Here is a 10494-nt window from a genome sequence, read left to right as displayed (position 1 = left end):
GGAAAAAAAAAAGTAAATGAAAACAAAATACAGCATACGTTTTCCTGTACATAAGTGATCACTTTACACTATCTGTTATTATAGCAGATTAAGTATTGAATAGTTTTAAATAACAGATGAAGTGGGGAATAAGCAATGAATGCCAATGCCGTCTGTGTATTGTATCTCTTCAGCTTAGCGTAAGTGCCCTCCAGTGCCTCATCCTCAGGCATGCTTAAATCAAAGTCTGTAATGCAAAACCATTATAATTAGTGGAGTGGAATGAGTAACAGCAATGGGAAGTTTGTGACTTAATTAAAACACAAGGATACATGTATATTGGGAAGTAAATAATTTTGTCTAGAGTGATTTGGGTACATCTAATCTAGATTACACTTCAGTGCACTGCACTGGGGCACTGTGCATTATGATAATTCATAAATAATTGCCTTCATCGTTTTCATTTATCCTTTTAACAGCTTTAGCTTGGTGCATTTTTAACACTAACATTATTAAAAAGACTAAAGTAATATACTGTATATGAATATTCATAAATACAGTAAACTGCTGCACATTTAGTCCCACTAGCCAGACAAACAAATATTAATTTAAATGTGTAAACATGTTGGACAATGAAATTATGAACCCCTGTGTAGAAAATAAATATTCACCTATGTGTCTAAATCTTTAAATAAAATATATATAAATATAAATGTGATTAAAAATATATATCCTTGTGTGCGTGATAAATCAAAACTCATATACTAATCATAATAAATCAAAACTCTATAACTTCCCACAGAAAAGTCAAACTTTCACCCTTGAAAGTGCAAAATGACATAAACCTTTTCAATAATCTACACACACCCTCTCCCGCAGTCTCATACTGCTAACATAATGTCCATAATACAGTCCATAATCCAAAATTGGAAATCCAAAAATAAACATAAAATATTAAAATAAATAACTATAGAAATTATAAAAATTATAGTCCACGCTTTCCAATCTTCCAACTGTGTGAATGTCCAAATCTTCCCTTCAATCCAAAAGCACCTGTCTGCGGTCCATCCCCAGCCCGTGGTTTCGGGGGGCGACCCCGCGGCATTGGGCTCGGATTATTTTTTCTTTCAGGTTAATGTCGCCTCTTCCTCTTTTTTTCACAACGGCGGCGGAAGCAGCAGCAGAGCTGCTCTGCTGCTGCTTCCGCCGCCGTTGTGAAAAAAAGAGGAAGAGGCGACATTAACCTGAAAGAAAAAATAATCCGAGCCCAATGCCGCGGGGTCGCCCCCCGAAACCACGGGCTGGGGATGGACCGAAGACAGGTGCTTTTGGATTGAAGGGAAGATTTGGACATTTACACAGTTGGAAGATTGGAAAGCGTGGACTAAAATTTTTATAATTTCTATAGTTATTTATTTTAATATTTTATGTTTATTTTTGGATTTCCAATTTTGGATTATGGACTGTATTATGGACATTATGTTAGCAGTATGAGACTGCGGGAGAGGGTGTGTGTAGATTATTGAAAAGGTTTATGTCATATACTAATCAAATGCTGATTAAAATATATCAATAAGCAAAAAAATTTTAATCAATATCATAGGAAATTTGCATATAAAATGTGTCCATAAATAAATATATAAATAGTCCCCTTTGAATTATGACTCAAAAAACATGCTTTCAAAAAATTGATCAAATATGATTTTTCTATGCGCTCACCTTCTTTTTAGCCTAATTAATATTTAGGCTAAAATAGCTTTTTGTCCTATATGGACAGATGAAAACCTCCTGCGCCAGAAATCCTTCTCAGATGATATAACCTTGTAATATTCTTATTTTCCACCTGGTGTCTTTCCAATGCTCTGATCCCTGTATTGGTTATGGATGGATGGATTCCTCCTTCTCACCTCCAGGGGTCTAATTCCTCCTTATGCCCCCTCCAGTACTCCACATAAGTAGTATCAGAAAAAAAGAAAAAAAACACATCGTGCCTTATCCTCTTAAGTGTTTTATTCATACAAGGTGCATAATACCACTCACATTTCATAAAATAAAATTGCTCCTTTTTGGTAAGAAAAAACCTTTGTGTGTGCTCAGCACACTTCCTGTACTCGCCGTCAATAGCCGACAACGTAGTGACGTCAGAGCCCCTCCCCTACACGTTACGCCACCGGGTCACGTGGCTTCATCAGGGGGATATACCCCTGTATATATGTATATATATATTTTATTTAAAGATTTAGATATATATGGGTAATATATAAATAATAATTACAGGAGCGCGACACTATTTATATTTTATTTTGAGTTATAAGCACTATTTATGAGTTTGTGTTGAATGTGCATTGATTTGATTTAATTGATTATATGTAGCACAATTAAAATTCACCATAGTAGCTCACAGGCACTATAAACACTTTATTGTATTCACCTATGTTATTGTTACACATCTCATATTGCAGCATAAATTATCATGAGATTCATCAGGTACAATTGAAATGTTTTATATTTAAAGTGTCATTAAACCAAATCATTAAAAGTAAAGTTCATACTCACTTTGCCACTAGAAAATTAGTTTTATGTAGGCTGCAGCCTGAGATAGTGTAGACCAGCCAATGCTACATCTACTGAGCATGCTCCAGTTTCAGTTCTTTTCTAAGCTGTTAATTTCCTAATTTTTCTTATCTGTGCAGCCCACGTGACTATAGAGGCACACACACATGTGGGCACATACACATTAATAAAGTACAGTTCCCTCCCTTCCCATCCTCCTCCAAGTGCTTGTATTGCTAAACACTGTAAGATGGTATATAAGATGTTGTTTGATGGAGGTTTCACTTCCCTGTTAGTCCCAGCACATGCACACCAATGTGAACAAAGTGAAAGCTATTGTCAGTCCACTAAAACTCTGCCTACACCACATTTTTGCAAAAAACAAATCATAAACATTTGAAATGTCACCTAGCAGCACTAGGGCTTGTCAGTTCGAATAGAAGCCATGGCACTACCTGCACAGAGTTTGCATGTTCTCCCTGTACCTGTATGGGTTTCCTCTGGGTACTCCAGTTTCCTCCCACATTCCAAAGGCATTCTGGTAGGTTCTTTGGCTCTTGTCTAAATTGCCCTAGTATGTGTATGATTGTAAGCTTCTTGAGGGCAGGGCTGATGTATAGGTAAAGTGCTGCATACAATTGATAGTATTAAATACTTATAATAAATAAATCAAGCTAAAAATAAATACAATGTATATTTTTAATAAGTTTTAAAACACTTTGTTGCTATTTAGTAATTATTTGGATTCTCTTTTTTTAAAGCTGTTTTTTTTTGTCTTGTGACCGACACGGATTCATAGCCAAGATATTCTCTGCTGCTATATAGCATAAGTCAACACTATAAAGTCCTCCTTCAGATCTTTCCTTAAGGATGGGAAAGATGTCATGTGAATGTTGAACTGCAATGATTACATTACAGGTACTCAAATGCTTTTTTATATTAAAAGAGAAGTAGGGTTTTTTTCCTTATTTATACTAACTTAGGGGGATGCAGCATCAGTCTAATGCCGCATCTGTCCCCTGTCGGCTCTAAGGGTGAAAAATCACACATGATCGCTGAGTTCTCTTCTCTGCTCTGAGCAGAGAGCGGTGACTGTCAGTCACCGCTCTCTGCTCTGCCCCCCCCCAGCACTCATTGGTGCACTGGGCTGTGGTTAGGATGGGAACGGATGGCTCAGGCTCTCAGAACATTGCTGAGAGGCTGAGCCAGATGCCGGTCCAGACTCTGGGGTGGATCTCGACTTTAAAGTCAGGATCTTTCCCCAGCCTGGACTAGCTGAGTAACATGAGCTTACAGTGAACTTCAGCTCGCTGTCAGCTGAAAACGGGTTAGAGGTGTGCAGAACGAACTGCACTCCCGTGATCCACAGAAGTACAGCCAAAAGAGCCTTGGCTGTACTTCTCCTTTAACCGCTTGCCGCCCTGCCACTGTGTATATACGTGTGCAGGGCGGCAGTGGAGCGCAAAACCACGTTTAAAAACGGGTTCCGCGCTCCCGACACTTTTGCCAGCAGGGGGCGCGCGCGCGCGCTCCCGCCGACCCGCGGGTGACACTATTTGATCCAGGAGGGATCAATCATTAGATTTCAGCCAGTGATTTCTGGCTGAAATCACATGATCGGTCCCTATCCTATCCTGTCCTGTGTTGACATACACACAGGGCAGGATATGATATCATTCTTCTCTGCCTGGACACATTCCGTTCCAGACAGAGAAGAAGACATCCAAAAAGTGAGTACACAAGCACTACACTACAGTTAGAACACTCTAGGACACATTTAACCCCCTGATCGCCCCCCCCCCCCTCCAGTTAACCCTTCACTGCCCTGTCACCATTGTTACTGATCAGTGAAGCGATTTTTACTGATCAGTGTCGCTGGCGACTTCCGATAGAGTTAGCGCCCCTCCGAGATAGCGCCAGTTTGCCCGCCAGTACACCAGTAATCCCGTTTAACCCCTTGATCGCCCCCCCCCCTCCAGTTAAACCCTTCACTGCCCTGTCACCCAGTGTCACTGATCAGTGAACCAATTTTTACTGATCACTGTATCAGTGTCGCTGGCGACTTCCGATAGAGTTAGCGCCCCTCCCAGATAGAGCCAGTTTGCCCGCCAGTACACCAGTAATCCCGTTTAACCCCTTGATCGCCCCCCCCCCAGTTAACCCCTGCACTGCCCTGTCACCAGTGTCACTGATCAGTGAACCAATTTTTACTGATCACTGTATCAGTGTCGCTGGCGACTTCCGATAGTGTTAGCGCCCCTCCCAGATAGGGCCAGTTTGCCCGCCAGTACACCAGTAATCCCGTTTAACCCCTTGATCACCCCCCCCAGTTAACCCCTTCACTGCCCTGTCACCAGTGTCACTGATCAGTGAACCAATTTTTACTGATCACTGTATCAGTGTCGCTGGCGACTTCCGATAGTGTTAGCGCCCCTCCCAGATAGGGCCAGTTTGCCCGCCAGTACACCAGTAATCCCGTTTAACCCCTTGATCACCCCCCCCAGTTAACCCCTTCACTGCCCTGTCACCAGTGTCACTGATCAGTGAACCAATTTTTACTGATCACTGTATCAGTGTCGCTGGCGACTTCCGATAGTGTTAGCGCCCCTCCCAGATAGCGCCAGATTGCCCGCTAGTACACCAGTAATCCCATTTAACCCCTTAATCTCCCCCCCCCCCCAGTTAACCCATTCACTGCCCTGTCACCAGTGTCACTGATCAGTGAACCGATTTTTACTGATCACTGTATCAGTGTCGCTGGCGACTTCCGATAGTGTTAGCGCCCCTCCCAGATAGCGCCAGATTGCCCGCTAATGCACGGGATTTTTTTTACCAAAAACATGTAGCAGAATACATTTTGGCTTAAATTTATGACTAACTTTGAGTTATTTTTTATAGCTGAAAGTAGAAAATATTGTTTTTTTTCAAAATTTTTGTGGTTTTTTTGTTTATAGCGCAAAAAATAAAAAGCGCACAGGTGATCAAATACCACCAAAAGAAAGCTCTATTTGTGTGAAAAAAAGGACGTAATTTTCGTTTGGATGCAGCATTGCATGACCGCGCAATTATCATTTGAGTTAGTGCAGCGCTGTATAGCAAGGAAAGGCATAAATTACAGTACCTATACCATAGTTTGTAGACGCTATAACTTTCACACAAAGCAATCAATATACACTTATTGGGATTTTTTTTACCAAAAACATGTAGCAGAATACATTTTGGCTTAAATTTATGACTAACTTTGAGTTTACGATATATTTTTTATAGCTGAAAGTAGAAAATATTGTTTTTTTTCAAAATTTTTGTGGTTTTTTTGTTTATAGCGCAAAAAATAAAAAGCGCACAGGTGATCAAATACCACCAAAAGAAAGCTCTATTTGTGTGAAAAAAAGGACGTAATTTTCGTTTGGGTGCAGCATTGCATGACCGCGCAATTATCATTTGAGTTAGTGCAGCGCTGTATAGCAAAAAAAGGCATAAATTACAGTATCTATACCATAGTTTGTAGACGCTATAACTTTCACACAAAGCAAACAATATACACTTATTGGGATTTTTTTTACCAAAAACATGTAGCAGAATACATTTTGGCTTAAATTTATGACTAACTTTGAGTTTACGATATATTTTTTATAGCTGAAAGTAGAAAATATTGTTTTTTTTCAAAATTTTTGTGGTTTTTTTGTTTATAGCGCAAAAAATAAAAAGCGCACAGGTGAACAAATACCACCAAAAGAAAGCTCTATTTGTGTGAAAAAAAGGACGTAATTTTCGTTTGGGTGCAGCATTGCATGACCGCGCAATTATCATTTGAGTTAGTGCAGCGCTGTATAGCAAAAAAAGGCATAAATTACAGTATCTATACCATAGTTTGTAGACGCTATAACTTTCACACAAAGCAATCAATATACACTTATTGGGATTTTTTTTACCAAAAACATGTAGCAGAATACATTTTGGCTTAAATTTATGACTAACTTTGAGTTTACGATATATTTTTTATAGCTGAAAGTAGAAAATATTGTTTTTTTTCAAAATTTTGTGGTTTTTTTGTTTATAGCGCAAAAAATAAAAAGCGCACAGGTGATCAAATACCACCAAAAGAAAGCTCTATTTGTGTGAAAAAAAGGACGTAAATTTTGTTTGGGTACAGCATTGCATGACCGCGCAATTATCATTTGAATTAGTGCAGCGCCAAAACAGCAAAAAAAGGCCTGGTCATTAAGGGGGGTAAATCCTCTGGGGCTCAAGTGGTTAAATAAAATACAGTGGCATGATCCTTATACATAAATAGAAGGGTTAATGTCATATAATGTTTAGTGTCACTTTATTTGATCATTTAACAGCTTTAGGGTACAATTATATGGCCATTTATGAGGCAGCCCAAGCTCTACCTGCTTAAGGCTATGTTCAACTGTTTTGCCATGTACATTGCAAAGAATCTTAATGGAAATGATATATTTTGCACAGCCCTAGGCAAAGCATGCATAGTGTGGGAAAGCTGCTTATAGGGTTTAATGCAGGTGGGTAGCTGCACTGTCTATGCTTAAGGGACTGGGCAGCATCTTAAAATGTTATCTTCGTGGATTCTGCTGTAGCAAATGGGCTTTATTCAGTGAAGCTAAGATTAAGCACTGTGAACGGATCCCAGACCTGACGTACCCTATAGTTTAAGGAGGAGCTCTGTTTTGTTTTTCTTATACATAGGAAATATAGATTAGATATTCTTTTTTTCCTGAAAAGCCCAGAGTTTTATTATTTCATTTTGAAAATATTTGAGAAGTTTAAATCCTTTGTCAAGTTTTAATTACTTAATTACTTTATTTGTTGCTAAGAGTGCATCTTCTGAAAGATTTACTGTTCTGCAAAAATAAATCAACAGGTGTTTTCTGTTCTGTAACCAAATCTAATAAAAGAAAATTAGCTATAAAAATATTTTAAAATGTATATTACTTCAATGAGACCTTTAAAAAATACAAGATAAAATTTGATTCTGAATTCTAGTTTAATGGAATTATGACTGGGTGTTTGGACCCATGGGTGCTGATCCTGCATTGTTGTGATAGTGTTGCAATGTGGGACAGTGACAAGTCTGATCAGAGACTATCAAGAACATTGATTTCAGGGAACCAGCCATCACAATTAGAACTTGTGGAGAAGCAGTGAGACCTTAGAGGGTAAGTAATATTTTGTTTTATATTATCCCTTAGAAAAAAATACCATTCAATTTGTTATCAGCATGTGAGGGAGGGGCTTGGGCATTTTAACCACTTAATGAATGCCTAGAGTTAGGCTTTAAAGATAGAGGGGATTGCAGTATTTTTGATTAGCCATGTGTTGAGTAATGGTGAGCTGAACTGCTCTGGGTTCATTTTGAGCAAGGTTCAGCGAACGTCAGATGTTCAGACTTCAAAAGTGCAGATACTGAACCCAAACAAATTACAATTAATAGATGTTAAATCTGTCAAATCTTTTGGGGGGTTGGGGTCATAAAAATAGCATGGGGAACATGTACGAATGCAAAAAACATAAATAATTCCATTCAGTCTGGATCAGTTATTTTAACACTGACATTTACAAAGAAGAGTGTTAAATTGCAGGCAACTGACAGTTCCCTCCTGGAGTCTTTTTTAAAAAGAAAAAAATGGCACACAGACCCCAATGGTCCCCCAAAATGCAAAGCTGACCCCAAAGGGTCTGTTATGTATTCTGGAGTAACTTTGGAGGGTTCTGTATGTTTCTTTTTTTTTAAAGGAAGCCATCAATAAAGTTTTATTTGCTGGCAATTTAATCTGTGTCTTTTTGTTTTCTTTGTAAATGTGATTTTGCTGTAGCACATCCTACAGCAAGAATGAAAGAAACATTTTGTAGAATCCTCCCCTAAGACCCTTTGGGGTTTATTTACTAAACCTGGTTGACTCAGAATCTTGTCCACTTCTGCATAAAAACCAATCAGCTTCCAGGTTTTATTGCTGAAGCTAAACTGAACATGCTAAGGTTAGAAGCTGATTGGCTACCATGCATAGGTGCCCAAGATTCTGAGTCAACCAGTTTTAGTAAATCTCCTCTTTTGAGTCTCATATGAATTTTAAGGGGGTATCTCATGCAAAAACAAAACAGTTCTCCATGAAATTCATACCAGACCCTCAATCTGAGCCTTGCCAGGGGACAAGGGTGTGCCCCTCCTTCTTAATGATACTAGGCTACATGCCCTCAACATGGGAGGTGTCTTGCCATGGCACTCCCCTGGAAATGCACCTTGTTTCCATGCTGATGAGGACAAGGGCTGAATCCCTATAACCCCTGCCTTGTGTTTGTGGGGCCTGTGGGAGAGAAGCTCATTGGAATTTGGAAGCCTCGTTTAATAATGAGGAAGACCCCAGATAATCCCCCCCCCACATGAATGAGTCTGGGGTACACAGTACCCCTATTCATTTACAAATAAAAATGCCATCACTTTGCTTTCCTCTACTGTTTATTTCTGGGAATTTGTGGAAAAGTTTTTGTGGGGATGTAGGAATGAAGAGGATGTTAAGTGTGGTCAAATAACTCTTTGAAGCTCAGGAAACATAAACAATCATTTCCACTATTAGCGCTTCCACTATTAATACAATGTAGCATAGAATCTCAAGATGCTTTACAAAAGGGCGTTATTACTCAGGCAGCATGATGATTATACAGTATACAGCCCTGTCTACCTTCCTGTTATAGCTGTTAGCATTCTCCAACTTCAGAGTTCAAAACATCTCTGAAATTGCCGTAGGACTACTTGCCCAACTAATGGATGACTTCAGGAAAAAAATGGCAGCCAAACATCTGCTTCCTTAGTCAGCCCAACCATGTCTAGGAAGGAGCAATAGCACATAGACAATGTCAACTCGGAGTTCTCTCTTCCACATGTTAGATTCACAACACTCTGTTAAAGTATGATTGACTCACATTTGCCATCCATCATTTTCTCATTCTGAGGCTTAGTGCACCATAGATTATAAGAATCTAACACAAAGTAAGATAACAGGTACTTAAACTAGTGGCATTTAAAAAAAAATATGTAAAGAAATAAATAACTTAATCAAAGTGTACTTTTTAAAAAAAATTTGCTTGGAGTGATTTCTGTCTGCGTAGTAAAAAAGGAAAAATATCACTTAGGGTAATATAGCTCAGAATGAAAGCATAGCTCTAAATTCAATACCTTTAGTACCGCACAGTAGATACTTATAAAATATGTATGCTAACTAAATACATTTGAAGCAAAACCCTAAGAATAATTTTAAAAAAATCCCAGTACATGCAGTTATGTGCTTATTATACAAACATTAAATGTATTTTTAACTGCAAACAGTGAAAGCACCTGATTGATCTGGTATCACATTCTTGTAATCTGTTGAACAGCAGCACTCACACTAATAAAAGAAGGGGCAGCTCTTGAGGCCAGTCAGGAGTCCTGCAAGCACTGAATAGGAACATGTTGACAAGAGGAGATGTAACAGAGGTGATCGCTTAGGGTGAGATGTACCCCGATAACGAGTATCATGTTTTTTTATACTTATGTAATAAAGTATCTTTTTGAATCAAAAAAGAGGTGATCGCTTCTCGGCCTTTTGGCTAAGATCAAGTGTAGTATCTGTTCTTATCAGTGTCCAGTAGGGGTGCTCCACGGTCATTCTAGCTTTGCAGGGATGACTGGTTGTATAGTAACCCTGCTGGTATGATGGGGGTCCTGATGGCTATTACGGGGGGAACAGAACCCGGGATGCCCACATGTAGCTGGGGCCTGGAAGTAATTCCCCTTTAGAACGTCAGAGGGACCCAGTACCTCCTGATTTGGACGGATCTACCTTGTCTGGCCAGGGGTTGGGAAGGCAGAGAGTCCGCAAACCAGTGCCCCCGGAGTAGTCGCCTCAGGGGTGCCACTAGTAGCACCTGGGTGTGGGACCCCACTGTGTGAAAATGGCACATGGT

General features: G+C 39.4%; 1 pseudogene; it reads left to right on the top strand.

Annotated features, from left to right (window-relative positions):
- Nucleotides 1-10117: 10117 nt before the first annotated feature.
- On the top strand, nt 10118-10279 carry LOC149449988 (U2 spliceosomal RNA; annotated as a pseudogene).
- Nucleotides 10280-10494: the final 215 nt, after the last annotated feature.

This window comes from Staurois parvus, unplaced genomic scaffold (genome assembly GCF_062004578.1).
Source record: "Staurois parvus isolate SC_StPar_1 unplaced genomic scaffold, SC_StPar_1.0 ptg000589l, whole genome shotgun sequence".
Taxonomy (NCBI): Eukaryota; Metazoa; Chordata; class Amphibia; order Anura; family Ranidae; genus Staurois; species Staurois parvus.
The sequence above is the reverse complement of the archived record's forward strand: the minus strand, read 5'-3'. Positions and strand labels throughout refer to the sequence as shown.